The sequence below is a fragment of the Pinus tabuliformis genome, chromosome J (genome assembly GCF_031772625.1).
Source record: "Pinus tabuliformis cultivar Carrire ecotype Pingquan chromosome J, CPIR1, whole genome shotgun sequence".
In the NCBI taxonomy this organism is placed as follows: Eukaryota; Viridiplantae; Streptophyta; class Pinopsida; order Pinales; family Pinaceae; genus Pinus; species Pinus tabuliformis.
Genome location: NC_142295.1, coordinates 1,192,154,564 through 1,192,166,778, shown reverse-complemented (window position 1 = coordinate 1,192,166,778; position 12,215 = coordinate 1,192,154,564).

Genomic DNA, 12,215 nt, shown 5'->3' with positions numbered 1-12,215 from the left:
ATTGTTTCTAGCCACTCTTAAGGATGTAGCATTAAAATGATTGATGGGCTTAGGAGCACATTCTATAAGAACGTGGGAATAAGTGAAAAATGTATCTTAGAAAAATACAAGGATTATTGTATGCCCATTAACACTAAAGATGAAGTATTTAAAATGATGCAAAAAGAATATGAAAATCTTGAAGATTTTGTTGAAATATTTGCTTATAATGTGAAAAGGGCTAAAATGCATAATCTAGATGAAGAAACATTGAATTCTCTCTTGTTGAAATCTATTAGAGATGAGTGGATATATATTCTCAATTTGATGGGTAAAGGAGATATTTCTCAGTTATCATTTGGAGATATTTTTGAGTTATGTATACACATTTCAAGAGGAAACACAAGAACTAGGAAAAATCCAAGAGATCTTGTTATATATAGGATTAATAAATTTGCAAGTTGGACAGTAAATAGGGTTGAAATAGGCAATTTGATTGACAACTTTAAATATGATATTTTTGTTAGTCTTAGTGAACAAATAGATACCGTTAAAGTACAAAAAAGGAAAAGGATGAAAATGTTGCATTATCTATCCTTTTTCCCAATTGTATAAAGAAGCACGCCTTCAGAGAATGCCCTCTTGACTTAAAAAGTGTAGAAACCTATGTTATATGTGTAGAAAATCACGATACAAAGGAACGTCCTTCAATATCAGATCTTAAAGTTATCTATCAAGAAGAAGTAATGCCAAATCAAGTAGAACCTCTTTGCTTTATTTCCAAGATACAATGGCAAAATCCATAATTGAATATGACTCAAAGTTTCAACACTCAAACATATGCAAAACCACGCCAAAGTAATTGGACTGCACCCATGCTTTGGAAACCTTGCCCTCAACCTTGGGCACAAGGATGGAAAAATTGTTATGGAAAGTATCCTCAATTTCAACAACCTTACCCTGTTTTTCTACCACAATATTTTCCTCAGACTGTTCAACCCTCTCAACCTCAATATCTAAGCCCATAAATTTCACTATCATTTCCACAAAAGCTAAATCAAGTTCCTGCTCAACCACTTCCAAATCCAGATAATAAAAACTCACAACCTATTTACAACATGGAGGGGAAGAATTTCCAAACTTACATGATAATTCCATTAGATCTAAACAATGTCTAACTTAGGTTTGGTAGAGTATTGGAAAAGAAGTTACCATTTATTGTTATCCAGGAGTCTGAGAAGGATTACCTCTCTGAGAAAGCGGCATCTCTTCATGAAGAGGAAAATCCTCAAAAAAAACCTACCCCTATACATTTTGATGATACTCTAATAATCTCAACTCTCATTATAGAACAAACTTTATTTTCTATTCAAAGTCCACCTTTTCCTGAAAGATTGAAAATTGGCCAAGCGGTAGAAAAACAGATTGTGTTGCCTGATTATGATATTATAGATGAACTGAAGAATGTTTGTATAAAAATTCCCTTGTTACAATCTATAAAAGACATTCCAATATTTTCAAAGAGAATTAGGGATTTAAGTATTAAAAACTAGGAAGAAAAAGGAAAGAAGTTAAAGTAATCTAGTTAGTTGTGAAAATTGTAGATATCATGATGGGAAAGAAAACAGTTCAAAAATGTCTAGATCTAGGAAGTCCCATTGAGAAAACGCACCTTGATGGTGTTGAAATTCCAAATACAATGATTGATTTAGGAGCAACCATAAATATCATAAGTTAACAAACTATGAATAAGTTAAAACTTCCTAATATTCAATATACACCTACATCATTGCAATTGGAAGATAGATCTGTTATCAAACCTAATGGTGTGTTTGAAAATGTATTTGTATCCTTAGATTCTTGGGAATATCTTGTTGACTTCATGATCTTGACAACCAAGAATAATCTAGGAGGAAACCCATTGATTCTAGGTAGAACATTGTTAGCTACAACTGATGCTTTTATAAGTTATATATCTAGTGAAATGTTTATCTTTGATGGAAGTTCAACAAATAAATTCAAATTATATACCCCTGCAAAAACAATAATAGAAGTAGAAAGTGAAGCATGGATAGATGATGATAATGAAACCTGTGATATACAACCATTTTTTGCTACTTCACAAATAGATGAAGAAGATTAGATTTTGAATTTAATTGAAAATAATGAATCTTCGTCATATGGTGAACAAAATAAAAGTTTCCAAGAACAATGTAATATTGAATACCTATCATCTCGTCAAATGTCTTTACATTCTATGGAGAATTTGGTAACTCTTTAATAGAAAATTTGCTAGGGAAAACTTTGAATATTAATGATAATCTAGAAGAATATCAAAAGAAAGAATTAGTGAAGATGTTACAAGAACATTCCTTTTCTTATTCATGGGAATAGAGAAAATTTTGAGCATGGAAATTTATCTTAAAGTTTAGAAACCTTGGCGAATCTTATGAGTCCATAATATGTCGGCTGTAAAAAGTTTGGTGATATTTTTTTAAAGGTACTCAAATTTCTAATGACTTCATATAGTCTCTATAAATTTGTGGTGATTTTAAGGATAAATTAATTTGATACTATAAAATTTAGGTGAATCACTTTTACAAAAGAATGGAAATTGGCGAATCTTTTTTTGGGAAAACTATGGAGAAATATCCCACTTGCAAATATTAGCCCCTCAAATTTTTGATGCATGAGAATACACTGATATAAAAGGAATTGATCCTAACATGTGTGTGCATCATATCCATATTGAACAAAATTCCAGACCAATCTGACAACCCCAAAGGAGGATGAATCTAAATCTACGCGAAATTGTTAAAGAGGAATTATAGAAATTGTTAAATGTGAATTACATTTGTCCAATATCTGACAACCATTGGGTCTCACCATTGGTAATTGTTACAAAAAAGAATGGAAAATGGAGAGTATGCATTTATTATAGGGAATTGAATAAATCTACTTTGAAATATCATTTTCCAATTCCTTTTATGGATCAAGACCTTGATACATTAGCAGGGAAAAATTATTTTTCATTCTTGGATTGTTTTAGTGGATATAACCAAATTCAGGTATCTCCAGAAGATCATGATAAAACAATATTTACTTGTCCATAGGGAAATTATTCTTATCTAGTACTTCCTTTTGGGTTATGTAATGCACCTGCAACATTCCAAAGGGTAGTTTTAGCCATTTTTTCTGATCTAATTCATGATTGTGTGGAATTTTACATGGATGATTGTACTGTCTATGGAAACTCTTTTGAAGAAGCTCTTAAAAATTTGGAAAAAGTTCTCATTAGGTGTTAAGAAGAAAATCTCTCATTTAGCCATTAAAAGTGTTTTATGATGTTAGCTAAGGGAATTGTTTTAGGCCACCATACTTCAGGAAAAGGAATCAAGTGTATTCATATAAGGTAGAAGTCACTTCTAGATTACCAGTTTCAATTTGTCAAAGAGATGTTAGACATTTTCTTGGTTTTAATGGCTATATTATAGAAGATTTATAGAAAACTTTACAAAGATAACCTCTCCACTTTTCAAATTTCTTACACAAGATTGTGAATTCATCTAGAATTCCGACTACCAAAAATATTTTGAAACATTGAAAGAAAAGATTTCTGAAGCACCATTTTTAAGAGGACCAAACTAGAAACTACATTTTCACATTTCGACTAATGCCTCAGATACAACTTTAGGAGTTGTATTAGGACATAAAGATTTAACTCCTTATGACATTTACTATACAAGAAAAAAAATTGTTACCCCTGTAGAGTTAAATTACACTGTAACAAAAAAAGGAGTTCTAGGTGTTTTACATGCCATCAATAAATGCAGATATTATATCATTGGTTATGAAATCTTCATTCACACAGATCATTCTGCAATTTGATATTTAATGAATAAATCAATTACTAATGACATAATTACAAGATGGCTATTGTTATTACAATAATTTAATATTACTATTTTGGATAGACCTAGAAAGAAAAACACAGTTGTTGATTTTCTATCTAGAATCGAAGATGATAATAATGATGTTCCTATAGAAGATAATTTTTCTGATGAATATCTTTTTGTAGTATTTATTAAATCTCATTGGTTTGCAAATATTGCTAATTATTTGGCTACATGGAAGTTACCATCATGTCTCCTTGAGAGAAAAGCAAGGTTCTTTAAACTAGTGCATCTTATTCATGGTTAAATCAAGAATTTTACAAGACAAGACCTAACTTAATCATTTGAAGATATGTTAGAGAGGATGAAGTAACAATTATATTGAAATCTTGTCATGATGGACCACCAAGGAAACTTTTAGGGGCTAATATTCGTAGGCGGGCTAATTTTCCATGCTTTTTCCAAAAAAGAATTTGCCAATTTCCTTTTTTTCCTAAAAATGATTCGCCAAAATTTTACAATATAAAATTATTTTACCTTAACAATTGCCAAAATTTTATACAGACTACTATAAAATCATTGGAAATATAAATATTTCTATAAAACTATCAACAAAATTTTATAGTTTTCATATTAGGGACTAGTAAGATTCACCATGGTTTCTAAACTTTAAGATAAACTTCCATCCTTAAAATTTTCCCTGTGGACCACATGGAGGGCATTTTGATGATAAAAGAATTTCCCATAAATTCCTTCTTTTATGATATTATGGGCCTTCTCTTTTTAAGTATGCCAAAGAATATGCTAAGAGATGTGATAGTTTTCAAAGAATGGGAAAGCATGTTCCTTCGAATGAAATGCATCTACAACCTTAGGTACTTACTGAACCTTTTGAGAAATGGGCTTTGGATTTTTTGAATACAATCAATCCATCGTTAAGATAAAAAAGGTACATGCTTGTTTGTACATATTATGTCACAAAATGGGTAGAAACTAAAGCACTTCCTTTTTCTACTAAAAATGTTGTAGTTTCATCTCTTTTTGAGGATATTTTCACTCGTTTTCGTGTCCCAAGGGAACTTGTGAGAGATCAATGTACTCAATTTACATCCAAGTTGGTATAAAAGATAATGGAGGAGTACGAAAACAAACATTGAAAGTCTGTCTAACTCCATATCATCCACTAGTCAATGGACATGTTGAATCTATCAATAAAGTAATTGAAGCAATTATTACCAAGATTGTGCATCTGCGTAGAAGGGACTGGGTAGAGAAGCTTCTAGACGCTTTATGGGAATATCATACCACATGGAGAAACACAACAGGACACACTCCTTATGAAGTTGTTTATGGAAAGCAAGTCCTATTCCCTATTGAGTTCCAGATAAAGACTTTTGAAACAACAACCAAATTAGGTCTTGATCTATTAGAAGCCGAAAGACAAAGGAGAAATTGAATGAACTTGATGAGCTATGACAAGATGATATTCATAGAACCAATATAGTCCAATGACAAAGATTCAGGTGGCATAATAAGTTTATCAAAGAAAGAAAATTCTAGCCTCGTGATTGGGCATTGATTTTTGATTCAAAGTTTAAATATTTTCAAGGAAGATCTCAAACTCATTAACTTTGTCCTTATGCGATTGAAACCTTCTTTGATAATGGAGTGGTCAGAATCAAAACCATCGATGAAGAAAAAATAGATTTCCTTGTAAATGGTCATAGATTACGAATGTATCATAAACCATTAACAAATGAAGAGTTCATAAGAAATCTGCAAAATAATCTTGATTTGATGTTGGTCAAGGAAGATTCTTCTTCCTCTCTAACTTAGCCTTCTACTTTCTTTTTGAAAAACAAAAAACGAAAATTTTTTTATAAACATGAAAACCAACATTGTTGGCATGTTTATATAGAAAATCTAAGTTGAAAATGAGGAATCCTTGGAAACATAGATTTAATTTTTAATTCCCAATTATTTTCCCATTTCTTTTTATTCCTCTTTTGAAAAATAAGACAACTACATAATTGTCAATAATCAACATCTCTCATGGAATTTGACAGCTAACCTGACAGATTACAACCAGGGAAAATAAAGATCATGGAAAAAGTAAATTGAATGAAGATTATAGCTAAAGCAACTTGAGTACAACCTGCAAGAGGACAAATCCAAAATCAATAATGAAAAACAACAAGTATGTAAATATTAGTTAGATAATAAAGGAAAAAACATTGAATTATGAAATTAAATGGATGTATGATCGTTGCTATTACAATTTTTTGTAATGATTAATTTCATTAGGACATGAATTCAGTTTTAACGAAAATATATTGTCAAAAGCATATAACTCTGATGTGAAAACTTGTTATCATTTCAAATTCACTCCCTTCCTTCTATATAACATTCTGCTTCATTCGCATACCATCACCATTCCTTACATCATATCCATTCCACTCGGCCTTGTTCCATTGCCGAAAATGCCTCGCCTATTACTCAAATAATCCTCCATGACAAAATTCCTTCCATAATGCTGCCAAGGAGAGTAATTAGGGATTAATAATTGTTTAGCATGGGATTCATTGTATGCTCAGAGTCAAATGGGGCTAAATTTCTTGAAGGATGCCCATAGGTGAAACAATAGTTGCAGCAAACACAGTGGTTAGGGTTTGTTGAAAAGTTTGATGGGAATGAGAAGGAAGTTACAAAATCATTTACTCGGACATATGATGGCATAGATGCAAAGATTAGAGACATCAGTTTGGTTTTGGTAGAGTCATTTGTAGTAGAAGTTACAAAATTGTTGAGAATGGAGGAAGGAAGGTTCCAGAACTGAAATATCAAGGAGAAAGAATGGGAAATATTCCTTAAAGACACAGGTATGGATATATTTGTCTTTAAGAAGGGAATTCCAGTCACAACTTTAAAGAATAAATGGAAAAATGTCTTGTTGATTATTCAAAAATTCATAACTTGTGAAGGTAGGTTTGGAAACATGTTCTTTTACCATGCTCACCTGATGATGAATTTTCTTGATGGTAATGAAATCAACCTACCTTACTTCTTGCTTAATAATATGGTGCAGGAGCATTAAACCCAAGAGAAAATCATTGTGATTAAGTAGACGTAGGGGGTCATGTATTTTTAGAAAGTTAGTTTCCTAAGTCTCAAGTTAATGTAATATTTAGGCTTTTAAGTGATCTAATTAGATAATGTGAGATGTTTGTAGATGCTCTCAAATAAATGAGAACATGAGTGGGAAATAATGACAAAAGAGTCTAAAGTCAATTAGGAATCTTTAAGCAGTCCCACGATTCGAGGAACTAAGGAGAGATCTTAGGAATTAAATGGAGATTAGAAGTGGATGTAGGGGATAGAGGATTTATGAGTCAGTTCAATAGATTTAGGAGTCAAACCGGGATTAGTTCAAGGAACCTTTCTGGTATAAATGCAAGCCTACAGGAAAAGCTCAAAAGGAGGCCACAAATAGTTAAGGATAAGGCCTGTGCGAGACACAAAGTCTCGAATGTAATCATTTGTTTATATTTATATATACATAGATTTATTCTTGACTATGTGAGCATGTGGAACAAGTATTTCATGAATGAATTACTTATGAATTCGTAGGTTCTATAACAGGTTTGCAGACAGAGTTCAGAGGAACGTGCAGAACAGCAGAATGATTCAGAGTGATCATAATGGGTCATTGAATCCAGTTGAGGAAACAGAGTGAAGCTTTGGATAGAAGTTGCGAAGCAAGAATTCACTGAGGAGTTCAGCTTAGAGGAACTTGAGCAGTGGAAGCAGAAAGCAGAGTTTGCAGAAAAACATAAGTAACAAAGTCAAGGTGGAGTACAAAGGAGAAGAACGAACCAGGGGTTCATAATGGATCTATGAATCCATTCGAAGGATCTAAGAGGGTAGTGATCAAAGGAGCATGCAGAGTTAAGCTCAGATCAGAGTGGCGCAGTGCAAATAGTGAAGGATGAAGAACCTTTGAAGAAACTCGGAAACTATCACAACCACAGAAAATGGCATAAAAATTAAGTTAAGCAAAAGAATGGATAAGTGAAATATCCATGCAGAGTAGTCATCGGATTGAGAAGACCAGCAGCCATGATTAAATCGCAAGAGTTGGGCAATCAGGATCGCATCGCAATCCTTCAAAGGAAGGAAGCGATTGCAACATGCGATGTATAGCCATACCCAAAACCCCTTTGAATATGGCCTAAAACCCATTGGGTCCGAAATATATGTCGGATCAGAGTTTAAAGTGGAAGAGTCAAAGATCAAGCGAGGGTCGATAGCGATATTACGACATCGCCGATAAGCGATAAGCCTGATCTGAGATTGGGTAGATCGACAATTGGAGAAGGTGGATATTGGAAGTTATAGTGGGAAGGCTCAAAAGCGGTGGACCCACCGACAATTATAGTTGTGGGTGTAATGTTTTTTGTTTTCTGACCTATGTGTTTTGGCAGAGTTTTCCTTTATATTTATCTTCTCGTGTAATTCCGATATATGTGTTGTCCAAGTCTTTTAATGCAAAAGTGATGTTAACAATTCCGATAGTCACAGATCAGAGTCAGAGAGGTGGTGAGGCATATATGTATGTATGACTCGCGAAGGGAGCGATTCCTGATTGCGATAAAGGTAGCCTTAGAAAATGTGCAGAGGCTGTACCGAGAGGAAAAAAAAGGTGTGTTTGCATATCTTTTCCTTTGTAAATGGTTTTATAAGGAAAATAGCGTTGATCGGTAAGTTTTATGTATTAACCATAGATAACGAAATGTAAGAGGGAAAATGTTATATATGTCGACTTAAGGAGTTTAAAAGTCTCGATAGAAGGTTTAAAGCGGGGTGATTATTTTCCTTTCAAAAGGAAAAGGTGGGTTAATGTGTAGACTTTGGTAAGTCCATGAATCATTCCGCATGAGACTAAAAGAGGGCCTTAACCATTAGAGATGGAAGATTTGACTCCTTTGTGAGTTAAATACCTGGGACAGATGTTTGGATGAATTTTACATTTATACTGTGGGTGTAAGTGGGGGTAACCCTACATCATTTGGTGTTAGAGCCTAATTATTATTGGAACAATAGATAGCAGAACAGAATAAGGGAATTATGTAGAAAAGGACTTAGAACAGAGTTTTGTTTTAAGATGTGTATGCAGGCAAGGAGGATCAAATTTTAATCTGACAAATAATAGGCACACAGAGATAAAGTGCAACAGAACTTGCAGATGCAAGAAACAAAGGACAATCCATTCAAGGTACGAGTGGAATGGTGAAACAAGATCATGCTGAGATCTTGAAGGTGAGGTGATACGTTCTTTTTTGATTGGAGAATGTGTGGATTTTATATTGATGCACAGGTAACAACATAAGGAGGTGAGAAGATTTCCGCAATCTAGAGCGAGGAGTGCTCAATTAGTTCCAAAGGAAAGAATCAGAGAGAGATGCTAAAAGGCTGAGCTCAAAGGGAGAGAAGCTTAGTGAGGTACATGTAGCAAGAAGGGGAGTTTTTATTGTAGAGATATTGTTGTAGCTCAGAAAGGTAATTCCACAAAGGATGTGGGTAGAATTACCAAGGTAATGAAGGAAGATAGTAAGACTTTCTAAGTGAAAGAAGAGGTGGTTAGAACCAACTATTTCATTGTGATTGAAATACAAGAGGTCAGTTGTGTTCTTGAGAAGTGAGAAGCCTAGAAGGAGAAAAGGTGTTTCTTAAGAGGAGGTTCCAAACAAAGGACCCATGATTACCAAAAGACTGAGTGAGGAGATCTTAGTGATGTAAGATTCCAGCGAGGAGGACTAGTTGTTGTAGGGGCTTATTGCAGATGAGTGAGGAACTCATGAAGGAAGAGAAGAAGAAGATGACTACTGATAGTCATAGCAAAGGTTCAGAGAGAAGCCACAATAGAAGAAAGATGAGGAAAGAGGATGTCAAGGAAAATGTCAAGAGGATGAGTCAGGAGAAAATTGACAAAGAGATTGCAAAGTTGAAAGAACAACTCAATGTATTAAGGAGAATACTTGAGGAAAGCTAGAGACAAGGTTGGGTATTAAGGAAGAAGCGAGTGGAATGGAATGTGATGCAGAGAAGGCTACAACAAAAGCAAGTAGAGTAGCTGATGGAAAAACTCAAAGAAGTTGAGTTTGAAATGGAAGAGTACATTTGAGAACTAGAACAGGGAGAAATTCTAGGAGAAAGTGAAGACTACACTGAAGATAAATAATGGAGGTCAAGTGAAGATCTCATGGACTATTGGGATAGTTCAAAGCAACATGAATAGATGTTGACTGAAGGTGAAGAGCTGGTGTATAAGGCCATCAAGCCTTGTGTTTTTGAACCTAATAGTTTTGGTGTGCTTGCAGGATGCATAGGAGAGGATAAACAGTCTTGTGAAGTTGTTGAATGCATGGAGGAGTATCTTACAGAAGACTCTGAAGTGAAGCTGAATAGAGCTCTTAAACTAAGGTATGAGGAGCAATGTGTTTTAGGGGATAAAAGGTACTCTAGAGCAGTAGAGTATGATGAAGAAGACCTCTAAAATGAGGCAGGTATTGAGTTGTTACAGCAGAAAGAACTCATTGACAAATTAATAATTGGAGCTCTTACAAGAGAAGAACCATTCCTTGTGAAGGAAGGAGATGAAGTTGAGCCTGAGGAGCTAAATCACATAGAAGATTCTGAGCAGTAAGGAAATGTGATGACTGAAGAGTCGAGTAAGACCGCCAGGTCTTATGATTTTAAAAATAATAATTTGTGGATGATTGCAGGCAAATCACAGGAGAATGAACAAACTTTAGAGTTTGTCAGAGAGAAGGAGAAAAATCTGAAATCTGTTCAGATCAAGACTGGGATGGCAAGATCTCAAAATCAGAAGGAGACAGAAGAATCACCTAGGAGTAGGTAGTAGAATGATAGAGCTGTCATAGAGAAGGAAGATGGCAATCTTATTTCAATGAAGACTGAAGAAATGTTGTCCCAAAGAAATGATCTAATGAATGTCATTGGGGAAGGATAGATATTTTTTAAAGATGATATGGAGGTTCTTAAAGAACAAGAGGGTAACGATGAAAGGGAGGCAGTAAGAATCAAACAATTTCAAAGAAGAGTTAACCAGCAGCAGGCTAAGGAAGAAGAAGTTCACTACTGTGAACAAAAGCAGAGAGATATCATTGAAGAAGATGCTATGGAGAAGAGACTAGCTGACAATCGCATGAATTCTATTGAGAATTCAAAACAACATACTCGTGTGCTGATAGAGGAGAAAGAAATAGAGCAGCAAGCTGAATTGTTTCCAAAGGAAAATAAGGCACTGAAGCCTTATGTTTTTTATTTTAACAAGTGTTTTGTGAGTGCAGGTTTTGTTGCAGATGTTGGAGGAAATTTGGCACAGATGAGCAGCCAAATAAGGATAAAGGAAGAAGATTTTGTGGAAGAATTTAATCCATGGAACAGAAAAGTTCAACTTCTGGAGAGAATGCTGGAAAGTCAGAATTCAATGCAGAAATTAGATGTTGCAGAGGGAGATATCCTTAAAGATATTAAGGAAGTTTGGGTGGAAGCAATGTGTATAGTGGTACCTAGAGCGGTAACTACTACAATGTCTAGAATGATAGCCAAAGCAAGAGCAATGTCTACAATGGTAGCAAGAGCGAAAGTATAAGAAAATAAACAACAATTTGAAGAGATAGTAGACAGCAACAACAACTTGAAGCAAAGAGAAAGAGGTAACAGTGAATGGCAGAATATGGACCAACCCAAAGATATATTAGAGATAGAGATTGAAGAGTTATGGGAGTTAGCGATGAAGCAGTCCATATGGAGGAAAATGATAGCAATAGGGAAGAGGATCAATCAGAGTATGAACCTGATTGACAAGGAGAAGAAGATGGAGCAGAAGACAGCAGAAGGACAACAATAACAAAGGAATAAGACATTTGGGGAATTACGAAACAAAGTATGGGATCTAGGAAGATAAAGAGCAGGAGACACATGATCAGGAGATCATGAATAATTTCTACTTTGGGAGCCTGATGCAGGAGCATTCAACCCAAGAGTAAATCATTGTAATTAAGTATACATAGGGGATCATGTATTTTTAGGAAGTTAGTTTCCTATGTCTCAAGTTAATGTAATATTTAGGCTTTTAAGTGATTTAATTAGATAACGTGAGATGTTTGTAAATTCTCTCAAATAAATGAGAACATGAGTGGGAAATAATGAAAAAAGAGTATAAAGTCAATTAGGACTCTTTAAGCAGTTCCATCATTCGAGGAACTAAGGAGAGCTCCCGAGAATTAAATGGAGATTATAAGTGGACGTAGAGGATAA